Source organism: Eurosta solidaginis, chromosome 2, assembly GCF_040869045.1.
Source record: "Eurosta solidaginis isolate ZX-2024a chromosome 2, ASM4086904v1, whole genome shotgun sequence".
Taxonomy (NCBI): domain Eukaryota; kingdom Metazoa; phylum Arthropoda; class Insecta; order Diptera; family Tephritidae; genus Eurosta; species Eurosta solidaginis.
Window position 1 is genome coordinate 80,286,291 of NC_090320.1, and position 14,471 is coordinate 80,300,761.

The 14,471-nt window shown below is 38.9% G+C and overlaps 1 long non-coding RNA gene across 1 annotated transcript; it reads right to left on the reverse strand.

Moving 5' to 3' along the window:
• Positions 1–247: 247 nt before the first annotated feature.
• Positions 248–7,507, reverse strand: LOC137242239 (uncharacterized). The gene is made up of 4 exons (XR_010950143.1): positions 7,143–7,507; positions 6,660–7,068; positions 4,067–4,369; positions 248–4,013 (listed from the first exon to the last, which is right to left on the reverse strand). It is a non-coding gene; the product is annotated as an uncharacterized lncRNA (long non-coding RNA).
• Positions 7,508–14,471: the final 6,964 nt, after the last annotated feature.

Sequence of the window (14,471 nt, forward strand, 5' to 3'; positions counted from 1 at the left end):
AGAAACCATATGTGTTAAACTCAAATTTACATATATGTATATATAAATTAAGTTGTTTGAAGAAAAAAAATTATTGAATCTAAACGAAGCTTGATTTTTTTTTGTATACGATTTATTTCATTCGTGTATAGATTTTAAGATTATGTTTATTAAAAATGCGTTATTGAAGTGAAAAAAGAAGTAATATGGCTTGCTAATTTCTTTTGGGGCGGGATGTAAGGATGGAATGATGAGGAGGTAAGTGGGAGTATGGAGCATGGCATTAGGGTGACCGCAGAGTAGGTTGCACGATGCGAGCGGTCCAAGGTTGGGTGGGATTCCTGTGGTGCGGTGGGTAAGTGAATCCGAAGAGGTTGAACGGAAGGAGATAAATATATGTGTGCGTCCGGTTCCAAGATGGCGGGTTGAGAACCATGGCCCGCCAAATATACTGAGCTAGCTAGGGCCACCATCAGGAACCAAAGCAACGTGTACGTGACATATATTTATAATGGCGCCCAAATTAAAACAGAGCGCATGAAATGAAGCTTGAATTGGCGCCCTCGCAAGAAATCAAATATTCTTCAGTAACATCTAGTAGAAATACAAAGATATAATTATCTTTTTTTTTACACAATTAAGCTTGCACTTACAAATGTATTTAAGCTTTCAAAAAAAAAAAACGTTCATTCGAAAAAAGATTATGGTGTAAGCGGGTATCTAAGCTAGTTAGGTGACTTGCTTGTGTATTTGTTACAAAGTTTAATTGCACCAGTAGTTAGGAGCAAGCCCACCAGATCTGATACAATAACCCAACGGTGGCATAGACACCAAACATGAAGGTGATCTATTTGCACCGACATTTTCACAACACAAAAGTTTATTTTAGATTTCATTTTTTTCGCTTTGTTTTTATAGAGAGTTTTAGTATCAGAAATATGGCTACAAATGTGGAAGCCAAAACAGAGATTTTTGAGTTTTGTTGTTCCATAAGTTGTAGATTTTGTGACCACAACTACATCGCGAATGGTAGGGGTTGTGAAGCATAAAATAGCTTTTTTTGAATTGTTTCGCTTATTTAGTTTATCAGTGAGGATTCACATACGAACCCACACAGGAACGAACAACTATGCTCCAGAACCCTAAGCCTCCTCATGTAGTCAGGCCATCCGAACACCCGCCAATTCATAACATTCTAAATTATTAAATTTTTTTATACTTTTTTTATATCGGAGAGTTTTTATCTTAATTTTGGTATTGGTTTTTTGGAGTCAGTTTTTACAAAGGTTTGAGTTTTTTTGGTGTACGTGTTACGTTAATACGTCATTATAAGTTTATGAACATTCATTTAGCATAGGTTTTAACCTACAGATATACTATATTCACACCTCTTCATCAAAACAAACATTTTTTTATCCATATATATATAGTTTGTATAAAATTATTATTTTTTGGTTGATTTTGTATGAAGCGCTAATACATGGGAGCGTGTTCGTAGACACTCAAGGTTTATAGCATTTAACATACATATATTTCGCTTTGTCGTATATTCTCCTTTTTGAGATTACATCGAGATTACGTAGTTATGTGATATTTTGTTTTACATCAATATTTTTAATACAAATATATAGATATTTTTTGTCGTAAAATTCAGCACCTATAGGATCGAATATACACATATGCAGATATCCTATTTTATAGTTTTTTTTATATATACAAATCGTTTTTTTTTATTAATACATTACCAAAAAATTTTGTTGGTTTAATACGTGTTACGTATAATTTCGCATAGGGGTTTAACCCACAAATACATATGTCTTAGATTGATTTAAATTTTCTTTTATATAAATTTCCTTTTGATCTTTTTAAAGCGCTAGTACGTGAAGACGTGTCTGTAGACATTCAAGGCTCATAGGAGTTAGCATACATTTTGTGTTCTCATATTATAGTTTTCCCTTTTAGGGTTACATAAAGATTTCATATATATATTTACAGTGCGCGTTTTGGTGCCTCGTTACATAAAGTTTTTTTTTAGTCCTAAAAAAATTTTTTTTTAATCATTCGTATGAATCACTCTCCACCAGCCCATAAAACACGAGCAAGAACAAAGACAGCCAACATGCCAACAGAAGACGCAAATAAGCAAATGAATGAGGGTGATCCCGCATTCATCGATCTTTCAGATAGGTTCGTAGGTACGAAAACCAAAGGGGATGAAAATGTAGGCGGTAGTGGGCAATGCGCACAGCAAGGTATGATACAAACAGTAACAACTAGTACGGGGACAATGCCCAAACAATATGGTCAAGCCCAAGTTACCCAATCGGTACTCATCCGGCCACCGTCGTTACCCTTTCCGCGCCCCCCTCCGGTTCGCAATTTCGCAACTAATGTTACGGACAGTATGCCTATAACACCAAACATACGCGAAGAAGTAACCCCAATAATAAAAAGTATGATGGCTGAAACTCAACAAGCCCTTTTAGTTGAAATGCGTGCAGGCATGCAGGCGATGTTTGAAACTGTACGCAGTGCCAGTGTCGAAGTGGGAGCTGGCATTCAAACAAATAGGCCACGAATACCTTACAGAAAAAGGAGGCATACCACTAGCAGCGAGTCAGCAGAGTCGAGGCGTTCGATACCTGAAAACGAAAGAGTTAATGAAAACGTCAACAACAATCGTAATGCACATAAAAATATTCCTGTTAGGTCGGCGATAGGTCCGTTACCGGCGTTCAACAGTCAAGTAAATCAGCGTCCAATCCTAGGCCCTGCAGCGGCAGACCATCGTTCTTAGAGGACTTTGTATTTAGGGTGGAGTATTTGAAAGAGCAGTATGGGTGTTCGTGGACTGAGATCATTAGAGACTTTCATCGGCTGCTAAGTGGAGAGGCACGGGAATGATACTGGTACAAATCGCAACTTAGACTGGCCAAGCTTACAATTCGCGTTACAACGGCAGTTCAGTTGATGACTTTTTTCACGCTGTCGGCATACTGCGTTCGCGCCTAAGGAACCCCATACCCGAATACGAAATGGTTCGCCTTGTCAAAGGGAACCTGCGGGAATCGTTGGCCAAATTAGTATACCCCATTGCAGTTTACTCCATAGAGCAACTCCGTATGGAGTGTAAGGAAGTTGAAAGGTGTTTTCCTCGTAGGGATCGAGTTCCTCAAGGTAGATTCGTGCCTCGTTCATACCAAGTGAACGAAATAGTTGATACGTCGCCGGAAGAGCAGGAGTCCCCCGGAGATGAGGGTGAAGTCTCCGTGGAGGAGCTCCGGTATCAGCGCGTTACCAAACACCCATCATCTCGTGACCAAGCAAGTCGTAAAAACCTGGTTTGTTGGAATTGCGGTGCCGAAGGACATGCATTCACCGACTGCATGTCGCTTCAGAGGCGTATATTTTGTTTTAAGTGTGGGAAGGCGGACGTCATCACGCCGAAGTGTCCAATATGTAACCTATCGGGAAACGCAAAACGGAACGCGATGACAGCGGGGATATCGCGCTCCACACAATTCCCGCTAGAGTAGACGCGTCGACAAACACATTAGATGAAGACCTCGTGAGAGGGGGCGATCAGCAGATATTACGGATAAAACCAAAACTAACAAATTATACTATTAATAACAAAACAAATAACCCGGCTATACTGTCCCTTGAAGAACGTATGAGGAGGTACAAAGAAGCCTGCGAAAGAATCTTTGCAGACGGCGTGTTACTAGGTCCTCGCGGGGTGTCACGTAAGATACTGAAGGCAAGGGATCGATTTCGAAACAGGAAGATGCTGCGTCGAGCAGTTGTCGCCACTGTTAAAAGCGCAGACCGAGATGACCCACGGGCGTACGCGGACATCGAAATAAACGGTGTCCAAAAACGAGGGCTACTGGACACAGGTGCATCAGTTAGTCTATTAGGTAGAGGATGCCGTGATCTAGTCGAGGAGTTAGGGGTACCTATCGAACGTTTTATTTCAAAGGTTACAACTGCAGGTGGTGGCGCACATACGGTATTGGGAAAGCTGACTATACCTGTCAAATACAAAGATGTAGAAAATAAAATAACGTTTTACTTATGTCCATACCTTGAAAAAAACATTTATCTCGGGATAGACTTCTGGCGCTTTTCCAATTGGCCCCAAATGTCATAGATGTAAATGAAATCGATTTGTCCAAGTTAGAGCAGCAGATGGTGACGTCGGAAGATAGGAATGAACGGCGTGTGCTTCATGACCTCACGGCTGAACAACAACAGCGCTTAAATCAGGTCGTTGAAAGTTTCAAGACGTTTGAAAAAGACGGTTTAGGTCGTACTCCGCTGGAAAAACACTCCATTAAACTCGTGGAAGATGCAGTTCCTGTGAAAGATCGCCATTACCCACTATCACCTGCAATGCAATCTATAGTTTACACAGAAATAGACAAAATGTTAGAATTGGGGGTAATTGAAGAAAGTGAGAGCCCATGGAGTAATCGGACCACTATAGTACGTAAACCCGGTAAATATAGGTTTTGTTTAGATGCCCGAAAATTAAATGATTTGACCATTAAAGACGCTTATCCGCTGCAGAATATAGAAGGCATAATTAGTCGCATAGATGATACCCATTTTATTAGTAGCGTGGATCTTAAGTTCGCCTTTTGGCAGATAGAACTGGAAGACAAGTGTAAACCATACACCGCTTTCACAGTCCCGGGCGTCCCTTATATCAGTTCGTGGTCATGCCTTTCGGACTATGCAATGCGGCGCAACGGTTATGCCGATTGATGGACCGAGTCATACCACAGAGATTGAAGGCAAATGTCTTTATATTCTTGGACGATTTACTTATAATCGCTCCCGATTTCGACTCGCATCTGCATACGTTGCAAGAAGTCGCAATTTGTCTTAGAGAAGCAGGATTAACAATAAGATTAAAAAAGTCAAAGTTTTGTTTCAAGGAGTTGCCTTATCTAGGATACGTTGTGGGCGGGGGCATGCTAAAAACCGATCCCGAAAAGGTAAAAGCAATCGTGAACATCCCGGTACCGAAAACCATGAAGCAAGTTCGGAGCTTCCTAGGAACAGCCGGTTGGTACAGACGGTTCATTAAAGATTTTGCTGCGATAGCGGCTCCGTTGACCGATGCCCTTAAGAAGACGAACAAATTCGAGATGACACCTCAAGCAGTCGAGGCGTTCAATAAATTGAAAAGGGCACTTACCTGTGCGCCTGTCCTAAGACACCCGGATTTTACTAAACGTTTTTGGGTTCAATGTGACGCCTCTGATTATGGCATAGGAGCGGTGTTATTTCAAAAAAATCACGATGATTCCGAAAACCCTATTGCTTATTTCTCTCAGAAACTAAACGATTGCCAACGCAAATATAGCACTACCGAGAAGGAATGCCTCGCGGCTGTGATGGCGGTGCAAAAGTTTCGCCCATATATTGAGCTGATGCCGTTCACAGTTGTGACAGATACACTGTCACGGTGCATCGAGGAGCTAGCCCAATCATCGATAGCGGGAATGGATACGGTAGAGTTTGAGTCGGAGGAATATTTAGATCTGATAGGCACGATAGAAAAAAATGCTGAGCGGCTGCTGGACCTGAAAGTCGAAGACGGATTTGTTTTCAAAAAAATGATTGAAAAAGATGTAGAACTGGAGGAAAACGAATGGAAGTTGTGGGTGCCGGCAGCATTGACATCGACCTTAATAGAGAATGCGCACTGTTGCGAAACTGCTGCGCACGGCGGTATGGCAAAAACTTTGCATCGCTTGCGACGCTTATACTATTGGCCAAATATGGTTGTACAGGTCCGAAACTACGTCCGTGACTGTCAGGTTTGTAAGGAAAGCAAGCCCAGTAACGCTATTTTGAAACCTGCTATAGGATCGGAGGTAGTTACCGAACGACCCTTTCAGAAAATTTATATAGACTTTTTAGGCAAATACCCTAGGTCCAAACGAGGCAACGCCTATATCTTTGTAGTTGTGGATCATTTTTACAAGTTCACATTTTTAAAGTCAATGCGCGAGGCTACGGCCACCAATGTTGTGAAGTTCCTCACCGAGGTAATCTTTCATAAGTTTGGTGTGCCGGAAATAATACACTCAGATAATGGGCAGCAGTTTACCTCCAAACACTTTGCCAAAATGATAGAATCGTATTGCATTAAACACTTGAAAACCGCGTTTTACTCGCCACAATCAAATGCCGCTGAGCGGGTCAACCAATCGGTCTTGGCTGCTATCCGTTCATATTTAAAAACAGACCAGAGGGATTGGGACCTATATCTGCCAGAGATTGAGTGCGCGTTGCGCAGCGCCGTACACTCTGCAACGGGTGTGTCGCCATATTTCGCCTTATTCGGCATGAACATGTTCACCAGCGGCACAGACTATAAGCTGGCTCGGAAACTAAGTTCCCTTAACGACAACGAATTACTGTTGCTGAACGACAGCGACAGAATAAGATTAATGAGAAAGAAAATTAAAGAAAATTTACACGAAACCTATGAAACAAACGCGGCTCGGTACAACAAAAGAATCCGTGAAGTGCGCTTTGTACCCGGACAAGAAATATATAAGCGCCACTTCGTATTAAGCGACTTTAATAAAAATATAAACGCCAAGTTTTGCAAAAAGTTTGTTAAGTGCAGAGTAACGCGAGCGTTAGGTAAAAACATGTACCTGTTGGAAACGTTGTCGGGAAGAAGCTTAGGGGCGTGGTATGCCAAGGACCTCAAACAATAGTCCTCCTTCATTCACTCGGTATTTCTGCGGCGACGAGGGTCAAGTCGTCCGGAGAGCAACAACCGATCGATGATGTCTGCCAACCTGAAAGAAAGATAAACAAAAAATCCATATAGTAACTCGCTTATATGTGAGTTTTATATATTATAATACTTCCCGTAAATCTCTCTCCGGCCATGAGGGTCAAGTCGTCTGGGGAGGTCCAATATGCAGTACATACACAAATGCCCGGCATAGCTCGCGAAGCAGGAGACAGTGTCAGGTCGTGGGTCGTCCCCGCGTTGGGCTTCATTCAGACCTTGACCCGCTCGGATGTATAGAGCCTCATATGATTAGGCGGAGTACGCTGTTAAAACAGACACAGTCAAATAAGCTTTTGACTCGGTTCAGAATACATGAACAAAAAAACCAAAAATTTACCCGCGGGTCCCCATCCTAAACCGGGGGTGGTATCCACAGCATGGTTGCACAGAACACCATTCTGCGTTGGTGGCCGTCGGCAGCGCGTATAAAAAAGTACCCTGGGTGGGTCCAACACCGGTTTGGAGACCAAAACTATATCCACGCAAAACACTTAGGTTCACAGTTTTTTTTGTTGGGTACCCAACAGAACAACTATCACACGAAAATCACCAACTTCCACTGCAAATATCTCCGGACAGAGATACAATTTTCATTTTTTGACTTCGGGCATTGTTCTCGAGATTAATACGCGTCGTGTGAAACATCTCTCGATATTTTTTTTTTGGTAGCACATCAGCATTTTTAACATAATAAAAATTATAAAAGTGTGTTTATCAAATATGTAAACACGAGAAATGTCAAATGAAAACTTACCAAAAACACCATTGTGAATTCACATTAATTCACAATGACAAAAAAAGCTTTAAGGGTAAGGTTGCCGGATGGGCATGCATGATATGGTGAGAATAAGGACAGGGATAGATATAGGGTGGTCATGGTAGCGGTAGACAAAAGAAAGACCGTGGGAAACGGCAAATGGAAACGGTTCTTTTCAGCGGGTTGGATAGTATAAAAGGAGTGACTGGAGGAGAACAGAAATAAAGTAAAATTTAGCGGCATATCAGGCTAAAGTGCGCGCGCCGCTTTCCAAATAAAAGAAAATATATTTTAAATTTCGTTTGTGTTTAAGTTTTCTTAAAGAAAAATTCCCTGTGCGCGAAGATCCAGAAAGGATCAGTTTAGTGCCGATAGCAATAATTCTTAAGTTTTGATATAAGGCAAATTGCCTTCAATTAAAAAAAGCGGTTTCGGTCGATAATTTTAAAGAAAAAGGACGACGCTGCATCCAACCATCAGGACAGGATTTCCTTGCTGCATAAGGATGTGGAATATTTGTTTACCTGGTGAGTGTTTAAATTATGAAGATTTTTTTTTTTTAATCATGTAGACTTTCGCGCCGTTTGGGGTTCACGCGACCTCAATTTCGACTTCGGTCACCAGCCTCCTCCATAAATCCGCAAGCACGGATTTTCATGAGTGAAGATTCCCACTCAATCATTGTTTTCTTGCGTATTCCTAAATTCAAAAATTACTATCTTTTTGATTTTTTTTTATTAAAATAATAAATTTTTTGTGGATACACTCATTTTATATTGCGGTATGTGGGCAAATAATATTTACGTATGTGTGACATAAGGCGCGTGAACGCCAAATCGGCTTTGGGAGCCTTAATAAAAAAATGTAATTCGCGCTAATTGAGATTTCATTCTCGTAGTGGGAACCGGAGGTGGCCAGTGAAGCCTTTTTAAAGCGCCAGGGAATCACAATTTTTACAAATCACGAATTTTTACAAATCACGAATTTTTACAAATCACGAATTTTTTACAAATCACGAATTTTTACAAGTCACGGATTTTTAAAAATCACAATTTTTTCAACTTCAACATCCTTGTTTTTAAATGCAACAATTTTTTTCGCAACTTCAATATCAAATTTTTGCGAGCATCAACAATTTTTACAAATTCAACACCATTTTTATACAAATGCCTAAATCGTAATTGCATCTCATCACGATTTTGGTATTGCAATTTTATCACCAATAAATCCTTTTATTGCATTTCGGAAAGCTGCGTCCAATTGGATTTGTTTATTCACCTAGCCATTTGCCCTAACGTTGGAGCGACCTACCTCGTTATAGCAGTCGCCAAAGGAATTCAATGGTAAATAGAAATTAACAAACGAATCAGGGTAGTCTAAGAATTGTTTTTGTTTTATCCCAAATTTTAAATTGTATAAAATATGAATTGTACATTGATGTGCATGGACATATATCCGAGTCACTATAACTCTTCCGTTTTAGTCTTAAACGTAATATTCGATTAAACCAAAATTTATAAAATTCTAAGGCGTCTATCAGTCACAAAATATACCAGAACGATGTTTTTTTTTTTTGTTTTACCTTTTTTTTGCAGAGAGGGTATAAACCCTGCACCAATAAGCCCCCAATCCCCACATAAAAGAGCTCTTTTAGGCAGGCATTAGGGTGTGTTTTAAAAAAACTTTTTTTATATAACTCCACTTGAGTAGATAAGAGTTTGGTGATTTTGGCGACAGAAAGACCCAGAAATATAGTCCCAAATGAATATTTGTCATAGATCTTTTTTTATACGGAATTCATGTGCACATTTTGATTTTTTTTTGGTTTATTATATTTTCTTTATACGTTAAGAAATACTGTTTTAATACGTTTATTTTTTACTTTTATATATCTGTGTAAAGATATACATTTTTTTGCGAGGAAAGAAACCATATGTGTTAAACTCAAATTTACATATATGTATATATAAATTAAGTTGTTTGAAGAAAAAAAATTATTGAATCTAAACGAAGCTTGATTTTTTTTTTGTATAAGATTTATTTCATTCGTGTATAGATTTTAAGATTATGTTTATTAAAAATGCGTTATTGAAGTGAAAAGAGAAGTAATATGGCTTGCTAATTTCTTTTGGGGCGGGATGTAAGGATGGAATGATGAGGAGGTAAGTGGGAGTATGGAGCATGGCATTAGGGTGACCGCAGAGTAGGTTGCACGATGCGAGCGGTCCAAGGTTGGGTGGGATTCCTGTGGTGCGGTGGGTAAGTGAATCCGAAGAGGTTGAACGGAAGGAGATAAATATATGTGTGCGTCCGGTTCCAAGATGGCGGGTTGAGAACCACGGCCCGCCAAATATACTGAGCTAGCTAGGGCCACCATCAGGAACCAAAGCAACGTGTACGTGACATATAATCGAGGCTAAAGGCCCCATTACTGATACTTAGCATAGACTTGACTTGGCTTGAGAACTGTCACTTACAGTTCTGTTAAATGAACATTGCATGTTACTGATTACTCAAAACTTGGCAACACTTAACTTGACTTAGAAGTCTGTTGAATTTTGATTTTCTATGTAAGTTCTAAGTGACGTTTATATTTTGAGATGCCGTTTGTTCGTTTCCATTTCATTTTGACATTTTGTCATACAAATTGACATTTACTGATAATAGGGGGACTCATGTAACCGTATAAATGCCTTATAAAGTGTGTAAACGTATAAATTTATCTTGTTTACGCACGAGCTGTCAAATTTTGTATGAAAAATCATTTACACAATCTGTATAAATTTACGCGCACATTTCATTGTGTAAACGCGGTAAACTCAAAGGAATGCAACCTTGCAGACATTACAGACGGCATTTTCATCAAAAATCTCCAACATCACCAAGTAAAGCCGTTTTAGTTTTGATTTTTCACTTAATCTTGGTATTTTTTAATTTTTATAACATCAAAAAAATTTTTTTGGAAATAATACAGCTGAAAAACAATCAATTTTATCAAGAGTATTACTAGGTGCGTTCATATAACCGCGTGTGTAAAGGGATATAATTTTACACCTTATAAGTTTATATGCTATCATGAGTCCCCCTAATGATGCCAGGTTGTATGCGCTAAGTGGGGTATAATCGTGGCTAAGTTGCTAAGTTTACGCCAAGTCAAGTCAAGTCTATGCTAAGTATCAGTAATGGAGCCTTTAGTGGAGAGCGAAAAAAGCTTTGAATGTGTGGGTGAACAAGTTACCCTGCAAAAATCGTGTGACCAAAAACATACAGCTCCGTATGCTGGGAACTATATGTTTGTGATCAGAGCCTCCTTCACCTTCCTATAGCAATCGTTTTTTTCTAAATCAAAGGGAAGGATTTGATTACTTTTTTCGATTTATTTCAACAGAATGTCTTCGCAATCAAAAAGGAGTCGTGCATCGGGGGAGCAGCTAAGCGCGATGCTCGATGTTTTTACATCCGACCCAGACTTCGCCAGCGGAAAATTTCAAAAAATGCATGGCAAATTAGAAAGCCGTAAGAAGTGGGCTGAAATGGGCGCGAAGCTGAATGCCGTTGGAGGCGCGGTAAAGTCGGTTGAACAGTGGCAAAATGTAAGTATGAGAATTGAGTGAAGTAGTACTACATCGTTCCCCAATTCAATACCCACCGATCTGTATACTCGAATAACTAATAGCTCCCCATACGTATCGAGAAATGGGCTGTTAAAAATTTAAAATTCCATTGGCGCATATGGGAGAGGCAGTTAGTTTTTCGAGTTTTTTGAACATTGTGATTTTTTGAGTTTATCGCTGTTTAGATCTGGGTGTGCGATATCTACATATGTACATATGTATATATTTGCAATTATTTGGTACTTACAAATATTTTTCGACTTATTTGTTATAGGTCTGGCGGGACTTAAAAAGTCGCACGTCGACTCATGTACGTGAGTTGAAAAAGGAACAGGGGAAGACTGGCAACAGACCCCTTGAACAAGCGCCCCTTAGCGAATTATAAAAGAGGGTAATAGCAGTAGTAGGGAGCACCTACATGGAAGGATCATAGGATGTCACTGAAAATATTCCCGACCTAGAGGTAATGTGTGTTGTGTCATATCAATATATACTCCATTTCATAGTTGTAAGGTTACTCATATTGGCATGTTCTAATTTTGTTTATATTTCGTTTTTGAATATTTCTTTAAAGTAAAGAAAATGTTTTGAAAAATGTTGATACTTTTTTGAAATATTTCAAATTAAAAAATCGGAAAAATCTTCTTGAATATTTAGAATTTTTTTCAAAACGCATCATCCATTAGAAAAAAGTTCTGAAAATTCAAGTAGATTTTTCCCAGACTTAAGAATTATAGGTACCTATAGAATCTAGAATTTAATGGGTACAAAAAATAATTTGAAATATTTTTAAAAAATGTCAACATTGTTCAAAACGTTTTTTTACTTTAAAAAATATTCAAATAAACTAAAGTTTCAAAGTTTACACAAATTTCATCAAACTTCGATAAATTGCCATGAAAATTCTCAGCTTTTTAGACAGAAGTCGTAGAAAATTTTTTAGCACGCGGTTTTGTAGCCCATTAAATTTTACTACAATAATTTGCAAGTATGAAGTACCTCCAAATTCCCAACCCTGTTGTTTCCAGGGACTTCCGTTAGAAGAATCCAATGACAATCCACCATATGGACGTGCCAGTTAAGCAAGAAGGTACTGCTAACACAACAACAATAAAAATTTAAAATTTCAGGGAAAATGTACTTCTAACTTGCATATTATTATACTAAAATTTAATGGGCTACAAAACTGCGTACTCAAAAAATTTTTGGAATCTCTGCCGAAAAAGTTGAAAAATTTGATAGCAATTTTTCAAGGTTTGATGAACTTTTCGAAAACTTTAAAACTTTTTTACGAGTTTTTGAGCGGGAATTACCCTTATTGCTTTAAATATATGAAAACATTTATTTGAAGCAATTTTTAATTTATAATTTATTTAATAATTTGGGAAAATTGTAAACAACGTGGTATCAGGACCGACAAGGCGACAGCTGTTTCGATTATACCTTTTTTAAATCTCTTCAAAGTCTTTTCTCCAGGGAGTGGAATTCGAACCCTGCAGTCCTACGATGGTTGAAGTGTTATAAACGCATTCAGCCACGTCATGCCTTAGTTAAATTTAAAACTTTTATTTATAATGTTTCTGTTATAGATTTAAATAAGCCTGTTAAATTTAAATAATGCTACTTCTAGGAACAACAATTGATCATGGAAGACGAAGGGGAATATTTTCATCTGGTCGTAGATGAAGATAACACTCCTCAATGACCCAGCGTGTCTGAAGGCGAATCGGAGACTCGGTATACACGAAGGGGAGCGAAGAGGAAACGGAATGCAGGTTCACCAACAACACAAGCAAAATTTTTAAAGATTGCGGAAACACAAGCCGAGACACAAAAGGTATACACACGAAGGATAGATCTAGTTTTTCAGTTTTAATTAGTCTTTCATTTTAATAGATGCTAGCAGAGTCCTCGCAGGCCCAGGCTGAGGCAATAAGCAGAATGGCAGCCGCAACTGTAGAAATGGCAAACGCAATGATAGCAATTGGTGAGGGGATGAATCTGCAACTTTACTTTAAATGAGAATTAAAAAAATATTTTTTTCTTTAATAGTCATTTTTTGCTTTTAGTAACAAATATTTGTTCGATCATACGGCTTTACGGCTGACATGAAAATCAAAAATCAAAGATGTACTACATATATATTTTAGGATAATTCTTTATTGACAACATAAAATTCACAAATCGAAAAATCAAAAACCGAAAACTGATATATCTTTCTCATTAACTAAGATGTTCTTTGGTTAATAAATAACAAGTAAGGAAGGTTAAGTTCGGGTGTAACCGAGCATTACATACTCAGTTGAGAGCTATGGTGACAACATAAGGGAAAATAACCATGTAGGAAAATGAACCGAGGGAAACGCCGGAATGTGTTTGTATGACATGTGTATCAAATGAAAGGCATTAAAGAGTATTTAATGAGGGAGTGGGTCATAGTTCTATAGGTGGACGCCAGTTAGGGATATCGCCATAAAGGTGGATCAGGATTGACTCTAGAATGCGTTTGTACGATATGGGTATTTTAAAAGGGAGTAATCCTTAGTTCCATAGGTGGACGCCGTTTCGAGATATCGCCACAAAGGTGGATCAGGGGTGACCCTAGAATTTGTTTGTACAATATGGGCATCAAACGAATGGTGTTAATCAGTATTTTAAAGGGGAGTGGGCCTTAGTTCTATAGGTGGACGCCGTTTCGAAATATCGCCATAAAGGTGGACCAGGGGTGACTCTAGAATGCGTTTGTACGATATGGGTATCAAATGAAAGGTGTTAATGAGTATTTTAAAAGGGAGTAATCCTCAGTTCCATAGGTGGACGCCGTTTCGAAATATCGCCATAAAGGTGGACCAGGGGTGACCCTAGAATTTGTTTCTACAATATGGGTATCAAACGAATGGTGTTAATGAGTATTTTAAAAGGGAGTAATCCTTAGTTCCATAGGTGGACGCCGTTTCGAAATATCGCCATAAAGGTGAACCAGGGGTCACTCTAGAATGTGTTTGTACGATATGGGTATCAAATTAAAGGTATTAATGAGGGTGTTAAAAGGGAGTGGTGGTTGTGTATAGGTGGTCGCCTTTTCGAGATATCGCCATAAAGGTGGACCAGGGGTGACTCTAGAATGCGTTTGTACGATATGGGTATCAAATGAAAGGTGTTAATGAGTATTTTAAAGGGGAGTGGGCCTTAGTTCTATAGGTGGACGCCGTTTCGAAATATCGCCATAAAGGTGGACCAGGGGTGACTCTAGAATGTGTTTGTACGATATGGGTATCAAATTAAAGGTATTAAT